Source organism: Onychomys torridus, chromosome 5 (genome assembly GCF_903995425.1).
Source record: "Onychomys torridus chromosome 5, mOncTor1.1, whole genome shotgun sequence".
NCBI lineage: Eukaryota > Metazoa > Chordata > Mammalia > Rodentia > Cricetidae > Onychomys > Onychomys torridus.
Window position 1 is genome coordinate 58628530 of NC_050447.1, and position 11609 is coordinate 58640138.

At 43.3% G+C, this 11609-nt stretch overlaps 1 long non-coding RNA gene across 1 annotated transcript; it reads left to right on the plus strand.

The window, feature by feature from the left end:
* Positions 1 to 6313: 6313 nt before the first annotated feature.
* LOC118584084 lies at positions 6314 to 9199 on the plus strand. The gene is made up of 3 exons (XR_004944999.1): positions 6314 to 6438; positions 6531 to 6639; positions 8531 to 9199. It is a non-coding gene; the product is annotated as an uncharacterized LOC118584084 (long non-coding RNA).
* The last annotated feature ends 2410 nt before the right edge of the window (positions 9200 to 11609 follow it).

Sequence of the window (11609 nt, forward strand, 5' to 3'; positions counted from 1 at the left end):
CTGATTGGTTAAAATAGATAAAGTGCTGATTGGCCAGTAGCCAGGCAGGAAGGATACTGAAAAAAAAAAAAAAAAAAAAAGGAGATTCTTGTGTCCCAAATCAGAAGAGCCTTCTGGTGTGGGACAGAGAAAAACCAATATTGTTATTTAAATCAGGTTGATTATAAATGTGATCTCTTTCTAAAATAAAAAAGGGCATATGATATAGATATAATAGGATGAAAGGGTAGATTACTGAACTTACTTTTAAAGAACAACAACTTGTTTAAAATGTCTTACATTGGTATAGATTTTAGTCTATTGATATAAACTTAAAGTTAATTTTGTTATACTGTATATATATTTCTACTCTCGTTTAAGATATTATGTTCATGCAACTCATTTAAATTGTAATGGATAATTAAGAAATACAGATAAATTAGTCTTCTATGATAGTTAAACTTATAGTCATGTTAAGTTTTCTAGGTATACATAGATATATTTCAGATAGACAAGTAATCTTCAAACACTTCAAAGATCTACAGAATATGGCATTTAAAATATTTTTAAAATTTAGACTTTCTGGACAGTGAGACATGTCTGCTCCTGGCAACACCGATTTACTTCAGAGAGGAGGATGGGCATTAAAGACCCTTCATATCTTATCTTCACCTTGGCAAAAATAGCCATTTGGACAAGAAACTGTTCTTGCTTGGACTGCTTGATCGACTGGACATGCAGGACCCACAGAAACGTGACCACTAAACTTTGCTTGACAAAATGGTCCTTCAGGTTCCTGCTTCACAAAGGAAACTGCCAGACATTCTACAGGACACTGAGAAAAGTGACCAAGAGACTCTAGCCCTGTGGGATGAAGACAAATGCCCTAACTTTACAAAGGAACATTAGGTGACTGTCCAGGCTGCCAGGTGTCTCTGTCTACCCTACAAGACTCCAGAAAGTTGCTTGCATCCTTCTCCCATTTCTCAGGTAATATTATATCCTTCTGCGGCCTTTGATGTGGTTGAAGACTAGTTATAATTTCCTCAGTTATGATAAAAGATAAGTTAGATATAAAACCTTAGACTCACAAATATAAGATAGATAGGGTATCTTCTTTAATATTGTAACTGTAATTCTTGGTTGATAATTGTTTTATTATCTGAAATTTTACTATATAAATGTTAAAACCTTGCTTTAAAAAAAAAAAAGAAAGTGCTGTGGGATGTTCTGTATGTCAAATGTGTTGCTCTGATTGGTTAAAATAAATAAAGTGCTCATTGGCCAGTAGCCAGGCAGGAAGGATAGGGTAGGTAGGACAAGGAAGAGGAAGAGGAGAATGCTGGGAACAGGAAGGCTGAGGAGAGGGATACTGCCAGCCGCCGCCATGACAAGATGTAAGGTACTGGTAAGCCACAAGCCACATGGCAAAGTATGATTAATAGAAATGGGCTAAATATAAGAGTAAGAGCTAGACAATGGTAGGCCTGAGCTAATGGCCAAGCAGTTTAAATAATATAAGTGTCCGTATGATTATTTTATACGTAGGTTGTGGGACCATGGGGGTTTGGTGGCACCTGGAGAGAAGCTCTCCAATTACACCCGTGTTACCACCAAGGGCCACTATGGATGCCTGTGGTCTAGACTGCTGCCTAAAGCCATGTTGATGTCCAAAGGCTGTGCTGAGCAGGTCCTGGCCCTCATTGGCCCTGGGAGAGCTGGCTCTACCCCTCACGAGGAAGTTGACCTTGCCCTCTGCTGGTGTTGGCAGAGTGATGATGTGGGCATCAGAGAGCTGGTCCTGATGGTGAGGGCTCCAAAGCTGACCCCTGTCAGTGGAGGGCTGACCCCAGTGGCATGGGTGCAGGGGTGCTGTCCCTGCCCCTCACCTGACGGGGGAGTCCCAGTAGAGGCCCAGGCTGCCAGCTCAGCTACCACCCACACCTATATCCTGGGTTTTGAGTTGGCCCATCCCAACATCTACCCCATTTATGAGCTGCTGGAGTGCATGAAGGGGGCCAGTTCTGCAGAACCACAGCTGCGGATCTCCATGACAGGGGCAACAGCAGGATATCTGAGAGGAATTTCTGTGAGGGTCCAGTATTGATGGTGTAGCAGAAGCCACAGGCAAGAACCAGAGCAAGAACCCATTGCAATGAACACTTGCAAGTAAAGCTGTTTGGGCAAAAGGGTAGACTGCGAGACACACCACAGCTCCCACCACCACTACACAAGCATATATGTGATAGAGAGGCAGGCAAGATGGAGGAGAGAAGTGGGGGTGTTGTTTTTATCATTATTGTTTTCTTTTATTTTGTGGGCAGAGCTACAAGGGTGGAGGGCAGACATGGAAGGACTGGAAAATGAGTGGGGTTGGGGTGCATGATGTGAAATTTCCAAAGAATCAATTAAAAAAAATATGTTAAATTAAAAAAAAAAAAGTGTCTGAGGAGTGTCCACTACTGATGGCCACAGGGATCACTACACAGAGCTTCTGGAACACTTAAATGTGGCCCCGCCAGGACCAATAGGGTCAGACTCCCTGATAGTGGGCCCAACACCCAACAGTTGTAAAGTGTTCCCAGGTAGTTGAGATACACTGAGCCTCAGGCAGATCTGTAGTCAGGAAAGCTATGGAGAGCTGCTGGCCCCAGAAACAGATGCCTTGAGAGTGCATACAGCTCTTTGCCCAGCCCTGGCTGTGCTGGCCTATGTGTGCTCATAATAGGTACAGGCATTGGAGCAGATTTGATGGGCTTCCACCTTGTCACATTAAACAATGATGTCAATTGGCATTACAGCTGCAGTATCATCTTCACAAGGTACTGCTCAACGTCAGCTCAGCAGAAACCTGGGGATGAAGACGCCAGGTGATTCAGGTCTGGGCAAAAGGCCAAAAGCCCCAGGTGCAGATTCTAACTGCAGAACACTCATCATGCTTAGAAGATGGTGACAGCTTTGTTCTCTGGCTATAAATGCACAGCTGTGGCCCCCGAGCCCTGCTGCCCTGCTGTGAAGCTGTTGCTGTGTAGCTGCTGAGATCAGGTCCTCTCCTCCCCACCTCAATGACCCATCCCATACTTTATTATAAGGAACAGGTCCTGGGTTCCTTGTCTGTGGACGGACTGGCTGCTCTTGTATAAATGCTGCTCCAGTGAGGTCAGTAACAGCTGAGGGGAAGAGTGGAGGAGGACTGAGCAGAGCTGGGCAGCGGGGTAGCCCTGTGAAAAGGAGGAATGACTTTAGGACATCAGAGCTTAGCCGCCCATAGGCACAGCAAGAGTTATGGATTTATGTATCTTATATAGAATCACAAACTGATGGTAAGGCCCTATTGCCAAAGAAGATATGAAGATATATATATATATATAAATTGAACATGGAGAAGTTAAGCTGGTGCCTACCTAGAGCCTTCACCCCTACTGACAAGTGTTCATGGTACTGGAAGGTACTCTGCACATTACCAAAGGAGAAGGTTAAACACCAACCCAACTACAAGCCCTGCAATGGTGACCTGCCCATGATATGCTGGTACAATAGTGTCACAAACATCATGGGAGTAACCAACCACTATCTGATTGTATTTAAGGTCTACTCCATGAGATGGAGCCCATGCCTGGCACTGTTCACGGTGCCAAGAATCTGAGATAAATTGACTCCTAAGGACATTCAGCTACACCCATAGATCGGTGTCTTGTTCAGCCATCATCGGAGAAGCTTCCTCCTGCAGTAGATGGAAACTAATACAGAGACTCAAAACTAGAAGCCTTGGAGCACTCAGTCCTAAATGGGATGTCTTCATAATACCCCTCCCCTCAGGGCTCAGAGAACTCCACAGAAGAGGAGACAGAAAGAGCCTAAGAGTTAGAGGGGATGGATGACACTAACAAGGTCTTCTAGACACGACAGAACAGATGCACATATGAACTCACGGACACTGTGGCAGCATGCACAGGACCTGCACAGATCCAAGCCAGATAGCATCCCAGTGCTGAGAGAGGGGAGAGGACATGAGCTCCCGCCTCTAACCAAGAGTCTACCTCCAATTGACAACTATTTGCAAAGAAAAAAATATTTTTCTCCAATGGAGTCTCACTGGGTATACATACCACACTTAAGGACAGGCCCCTGCCCGTGGCCAACACAAGACAAACTTGATGGTATTTTGTATAATTTTCTTTTTGTTCCATGCTGCTTTGTTTAGATTTTTTTTTTTTTTTTTTTTTTTTTTTTTTTAGTCTTACTGGTCTTTTGCTTGTACATTATGGTTTCCAATTTTGTGTTTTTATGGCTTTTGTTTGTGTGTGTATGTGTGTTTCTTGTGCTTTTTCTTGTTTTTGTTTTACCTATTTGTTTTCTAAAAAGAGAAAGAAATGTATTCGGTTGGATGAAGGGGGAGGAGCTGGGAGAAGATAAAGGAGGGAAAACCATGACCAGAATATAGTGCATGAAAACAATTTATTTTCCATTAAAAAAATAAAACAAATCATATATATCATATAAATATTCACATCTGTGATCAGTCAGGTTTCCGGCAGTGCCCTCACCAAGTCTCCTCTGGGAGCACCAGGCAGAGAAGGATGAGCGCGCTTGGATTTCTAAGCCTTTCAAACAAGAACACAAAAGAGATCCTCCCACCTTCTCCCTCACCACAAACAAAGGGACAGCCTCGAGCACTTCAGGCTGAGGATCGGGCGCCCCCTTGTGGTGACACTGAACAATCAGTATGTGGACCATTAGAAAGCAAGACACCAGAGATTTCAATCATCTCCAGTGGTGTAAAAAAATGTAAGAATACAAAGTGCCCTGAGCTGGTGCAGTGGGAGGGTATAACTCAGTGGGTAGTATGCTTGCCTAGAGTGCATGAATCCCTGGGTCCAGTTACAGGAAGGTTTGAAGTTCAAGGTCATTCTCAATTACATAGTAAGTTAGGGATACATGAGACCCTCCCCCAACCCCCCCCCAAAAAAAAAGAAAACCAAACAAACAAACAAAAGGGCCCATCAATGTTAAAAAAACAAAAAACAAAAAATTTGAACCTGTTTCATATTGATGCATCAGTGTGTTTTAGCCTGCTGAAGTGGAGGAAATGTTCTGAGATTAATTTCATCAGCATCTTACATTTTACTCTGGTTACTGTAATGTTCACAGTCACACACATGGCTCATGTCATTTTCCTCCCAGCACTGAGTTTAACCCTACTGAACTTTGTTACGAGCTTTGGCGGGGCTTATTGGAAAATGAGTCCTTGGCTATCTGGCCAAGGTTGGGGCAAACAGAGCCAAAGAGGGAGGAAGAAGGAGGTGTGGGCCCTTTTGGTCCTTCTCTCTGCCCAAATCAATAATAAATCTGTTTCTGGAGTCAGGGAGAGTCCTGTCCCCTGAGGCAGAGCTGACTCTAGAAATGTTTGAAGCATGAGGGAACAGTGTGGCAACATGTGATCACTAAATACCTGACACACAGGCCCTTTGCTTTGCTGGGTGTCTGACAGTAATACAGATGTCATGCTGTGAGCTGCACTGCAGAAAACTCTATCTGGGTGGCCCCTTGGCATCAAGGCAGCAGTTGACCTGTGGGGGCTCTTCACTGAAAAAGAGAGTTCCCATCTTCATAGACCCTTCAGGGAATCTTCTGATGTACTGTGGCTGCTACTGGGGGCAAGCCCACCTGCTTGTGTGTCGAAGAGGAGGGTTGAAAATGATCACTCAGATTGTCCCTGCCTTCTGATGCTGTTAACCCATCAGCTTTCCCTGGCCTCAGTGACATGACTTGACGTCACAGGCATCTGAGTAAGGTGTTTGAACTTTAGAAGCCAGAACCTCACACTCCGTAACCATGACACATCTCTGTATTTGGAGAAAATATTGCATCTACTTGTTCTTGTCAAGAATACCAGCAAATCTATCTTATCAGCTTGACAGACCTAAACCCACCTAGGCCACAAATCTTTGGGCATGTCTGTGAGGGCAGTTTTCTAGACTGAGTTAATGGAGTTGATTAATAACTGTTCAAAATGAGGGCAGTACCATTCCTTGAGTTGGGATCCGACACTGCCTGAGATGGAGAAGCTGAGCAACCTGGGGAGGGTTTCTTTCCACTCACCGGTCAAGGGGGACACAGTCCACAATGCAGGGTGGGGGGGTCAGACAGCAGGAGGCAGCTGCTCACACTGCACGCTGTTGTTTGGAGGGTAAATACACCGTTCAGCATCAGTCAGGGGGTGGGAAGCGGGCTCTACAGGTGGGTTAGAGATTGCCATGGTTTTAATGGTTAGACCCTTAACTTCTTGGGCAAAGATCTGACAGCTCGTAAATTGCTACTTTAATGATTTCAGAACCTCAGTGCAGATGCAAGCACAAACACCGTTCCTGTAGTGGTCCCCAGAGAGCCTTCCGTGGCAGCACCCTGTGCTGTGTCAGCAGCATTTGAGCGGTCCCCTTCCCCAGCCCATTTACCCGAGTAAGTATCAGTGTCCTACCAGCCCTCTCCGTGTACAAGTGGGAATGACCTGTAACGTTACATGATTCTTAAACCAGATGGCATTTTCACAGGGATCCCAAGGTGGCAGAAAAGCAGAGGGAATCCCACAGTGTGGACAGACTCCCTTCTACCCCTACTACAACTGCATGTAAATCAGTGCAGGTGAATGGAGCAGCAACAGTAAGTGCTTTGCCTGCCTTCCACAGCACTCAGGCGTTCTATATAGGTCCTGCCTCAGCCTGTTTTTTAGTCATTCTAATTTGATTGGTTTTCATTTGTGTGTGCCTTCATTTCTCTATACCGCTTTGCTGAGCCTCTCTATTTCAGTTACTGTCGCTCAGATAGTAACAAGGTCCCAACTCTGTCCTGTATGAAGGTTGATCATTTCTGCATTTACTGTGTGTATTGTATATATGAAGAAGAATTAAGCAGAATGACTAAAAAGAACAACTTGGTGTCCTTTTTGCCCTGTTTAAATCCAGGACAATGCCTGCAAGTTTGAGGCCCCTGGTTTTACATAGCAAGTTGCAGCCAGCCAGGGATACACAGTGATGCAGTGAGTCCTCAGGTCTAGTAGTTTCTGTCCTTGATGATCTAGCATCTAGTATACAGATTTGCATCTTCCTCAGCTTGGTGTTGAGGTAAGTCTTTAAGTTAAAATTGCATTAGGTATGGTGGCACATACCTATAATCCCAAGACTTGGGAGGCAGAAGCAGGAAGATCAAATTTCCACAAGGTCCGTGTAAGTACCAGACCAGTTAGGGCTAACACAGTAAGACTCCATCTCAAACTTAGGAAGTGGAAGCAGGAGGATCAGGAGTTGAAGTGCATCTCACATACTGAGGCTTGCCTGCACTACATAAGATACTATCTCAATAAACAAAGGAAGGAACAAACGAATGAATAAGGCTCACAGGACCACTGTACCCCATCATCGCAGCTTATTCCCTATGTAAGCAGAGCACTTGCAGATGTCCTGTCTTGGGTCAAGGGAAGCAGGGTTTGTACCTTTTTTTTTTCCCTTGAGCCTCTTAAGTTCCCGTATTTCTCAAGAATGCTTAAAGGCTTTATGCTGGGCAGAGTTTGATCACCATTTCATGTCGTTAGCCATGTTAGAGGAGTTGGCTCTGTAGTATCTTGGGAGAAAAAGTGTACTGCAAGGGAAGAGAGTGGGTTTTTTGTTATGTTTTGTTTTAACCAAAACATCTGTGTTTTTTAGGCTTTAAAAAAAAAAAAAAAAAAGATTAGCTTAGAAAAATTGATGTATTTTCTTTTCACAGAAACTTAGCTTTATAGAGTCTAGACAAACAAATAAAAAGCCAGAATCTAACATAAGTCAAGGCAATCCATCATGCTTCAGGCTTCTCTCCTCAAGGAAGCAGCATTGTTATATTATTCCTCTTTAGTAATCCTTTGCTTCTTGAGTAATTTCAAACTCTGTGACTTCTTATTCCAGCACCATACTGACAAAGTCATCAAATCCTAGAAATGTACCAACAGTTGTGTCTGAATTAGGGTTTTTATTGCTGTGAAGAAACACCATGAACATGGCAACTCTTACAAAGGAAAACATTTAATTGGGTGGCTTACAATTCAGAGGTTCAGTCCATTATTATCATGGCAGGACATGGCAGCGTGCAGGCAGACATGGTGCTGGAGAAGGAGCTGAGAATCCTACATCTTGATCTGCAGGTAACAGGAAGTGAACTGATCTAGGTGAAGCTTGAGCATAGGAGACCTCAGAGCCCACCCTTACAGTGACACACTTCCTCTAACAAGGCCACGCCTCCTAATAGTGCCACTCCCTGAGTTTATGGGGGCCAAGTAGATTCCAACTACCACTAGTTGTTCTGTCACGGTGAAAATTCTTGATCCTATATGCTTGTCCACAGCTCTAGTGGCAGGAGCTTTGATGATAGTCATTTTAGCTGCCATGGACATGCCAGAAGCTGCTACTGGATTTTGTGAATGTTTTAAAAGTAAAAATACCCATGAAGATGGAATTTAACTTAAAATTAAAACTTCATTCCTGTCACTTTGTACCCATAATCCCACATTTTGTGTTTCCAGGAATTGCGAAAGCCCAGTTATGCAGAGATTTGTCAGAGAACGAGTAAAGAGCCTCCATCCTCCCCATTGCAACCCCCAAAAGAACAAAAGCCAAACACTGTCGCCTGTGGGAAGGAGGAGAAGAAGCTTACTGAACCTGTGGAGAGATACAGAGAACCCCCTGCCCTCAAGTCCACTCCTGGGGTCCCCAAAGATCAGAGGAGGCAGCCTGGGCGCCGACCCTCGCCTCCAGCTGCTGGGAAGCGTCTAAACAGGGAACAGAACACTCCCCCCAAGTCTCCTCAGTGAAAGCCGGATGCCTGGGAGGGGTCTGGAAGAGCTGTATTCACCACAAACGAAGCTCTCCCACTCAGTACGGAATGAGCCGCTGGTTAGGAGCTTGCAGTGTCTGTGAGGCCCATGGGATGCCTGCAAGTTATTTTCCTTCTGTGAGTCGGATTTTCCCCCCTTGAAAAAAAAAATCTATTTTTCAGGATTTAATTATATGATATAAACCTTATTTTAGGTTGGTGCTTAACTGGAGGTGATGCAGAAGTCTGTTTTTCAGGATAGAAAATGTATTTATCCTAACAAATGGATATTTTTTATTAAGCCTCCACATGGCTCTGAATGCAAGCTATATATGAGTTTTTCTAAATTAAGGGAACTATGCTACTTCATTTTTTTTTTTTTTTTTTTTTTTTAACAACTGGTCTGCAAGTGCATATGGGTAGGGTGTCCCCAACAGATGGATGAGGGCTGATGGCACAAGCAGGGGCAGCCTTGGCCTCACAGAGCAAGGGACTGGCAATGTCAGGGCACTGACATACTGGCACAGGAGCTGTGTTTTCATCTAAACTGTTAGTTAACAGGAAATTCTAGCTTTAAAAAAGATACCTATGTATATACAGTTCTTTTTGACCTCGTGGGCAGAATGACCTGCAAAGAGCACCCTAGAAAGACCTGAAACCTTTGAGTTTGGATGTCCTACGAGCAAGTAACCAGCTTCTCACTCCAGTTCCAAGTGGCTATTATGTAAAATAAATTCAAAGCACATTGTGAATAGAACCTAGATGGAAATAGAAACTCTGTTGCCCACTGACATCATACCATGAAGTTACACCATGATGTTTTGGTCCCTGTGAGCAGGCTATCTGGTTCCCAGCCTCAAGTGCTTGCTCTGTCCGTGTCCCCCCATGCATTCTTGCTGGAGAGTTGTGTCGTAACCAGCTCTGTGTGGATGTCTTCCTGTACCTCTGCTTCAGCACGTGGATTTAGAAGTACCTAGCCGTGAGAGTGGTGTTTGTGGTCCCCCTTCTGGCTGGTGGAGGACAGAATCCTTGTTCTTTTTACCTCCAAGATGAGGGTCTCACTGATGCTTTCTAGAAGCACTGCTGCACTTGTGAAGAACAAGGGTGCAGTAAAGTTAGCAAGTTTATAATAAAGTTACAGATAAATGATTTTGTTTTAAATGCCTAAAATTTTTCTTTAAGTATTCTAAGCAGCAGACATTTAAAATAGTTCCTGCTAACTGTAACCATACAGCTTATTCCACAAAATGCTATTTAATAAGACTGAAGTTTGTTTTGTTTTTTTTGTTTTGTTTTGTTTTGTTTTGGATTTTGGTTTTGTTGGGTTTTTTTTTTTTTTTTTTTTTTTTGGTTTTGATTTCTTTTTTTTTTTTTTTTTAAAGAAAAAATGATTTCCATCCAATATTTAAAGACTTGAATTTTATTTAAACTTGAAAATGACTTTGCCTTAACTTTTGTATAAGACAGCTTAGAGCTCATGGAGACCGGCCCCTGGGTTGGTGGGAGTGGATCGGTTACTCAGTCACCGTGCGGATCTCCTGGTGGTGGTTTTGCTGAGTACACATACTGTTGTACAAGAACTCCATTGGTTTTTGTAACATACCTTACAGATCTTCAACAATTGATCTTTTTTCAAATTGTTGAAAAATCCTGTAAATGCAAATAGTCGCTACTGTGTTAAATCTGTGCACTTGGGAGTGTACTCTGCCTGTACAGTGTAAATAATCAGAACATATGGAAAAGGTACCCTACAGAGAAGAATCTGATAAAAAATTATTGATATATTATAAATGTTACTGTTGAGCTGGATGTAGATAAACTAAATGTTGTGGTTTGAGTATTATTTTGATGTGTTAAGGTTTTTCTTTTCCCCTTATACTGGTGTGTTGAACTGATTTTGCCTCTTTGCTGCAAAAGGGAAATGGGAAGTCTTATTAAAAGCCTTTGGATGTTTTCATACTCTTAAAAAGTATGTAAGTACATACTAATCATATCTGATGTTTAAGGGTTTTGAAGGAGAGTATAGAGAGCAGAGACTGGCAGGATCTTCCAATGAGAGTAAAAACCAGAAATGTACTAATTAAAATCATACTTTGCTAAGTGATTTATCCTGCCAGAGGCAAAGATACCTGATGCATGTGACCATTTCCTTCAGAGCAGCTGTCATTCAGTTACATAGGAATATACGCAGTGCTGTTTCAAATGCCTGTGAAAGGAACATAGGATAGGATGAATTTCCTTGTAGATGTCACATCACTGACCAAAAAAAGAAGAAACAACCAGCCTCTTGAACCCACACTAGCAGATACTGTATCTGGAAAGGCGAGCCTGAGGCCTCAGGTCCTTCCCATCACGTCTTTCCTGGAAGAGGGGCCAGATTATGATCAGCATCCCTTATCCCCAAGGGTGCTCTCACAGAGGATCCTTGATTTTTAATGAGAAGTCCTTTACCCAAGGCTGAGCACTGCAGCACGAAGTGTGTGTGGTAGAGTCAGCTGTCCATGCTTGCTGGCTGCTAGCTGAAGTAGGCTCAGTGGCCACATGCAGAGCCAGGTGGGCATGTGCACGAGGTCAGGGCACTGTAATCACTGCTTAGCCAGTGACAGCCTGGCACCAGGATCTAAAGCCTTGCTCAGATGTGATTTTTTTTTTTTTATAATAGCACTCTTTTTCAGGAAGCAAAGGTGATATGCCAAATAGCTGTGTGATGTCAAAACAGAGACTTCCTGATCACTGAGGTTTTCCCCTCAGAAAACAATGGAGTTATCACAATAGGAAGCTGTGGAGGG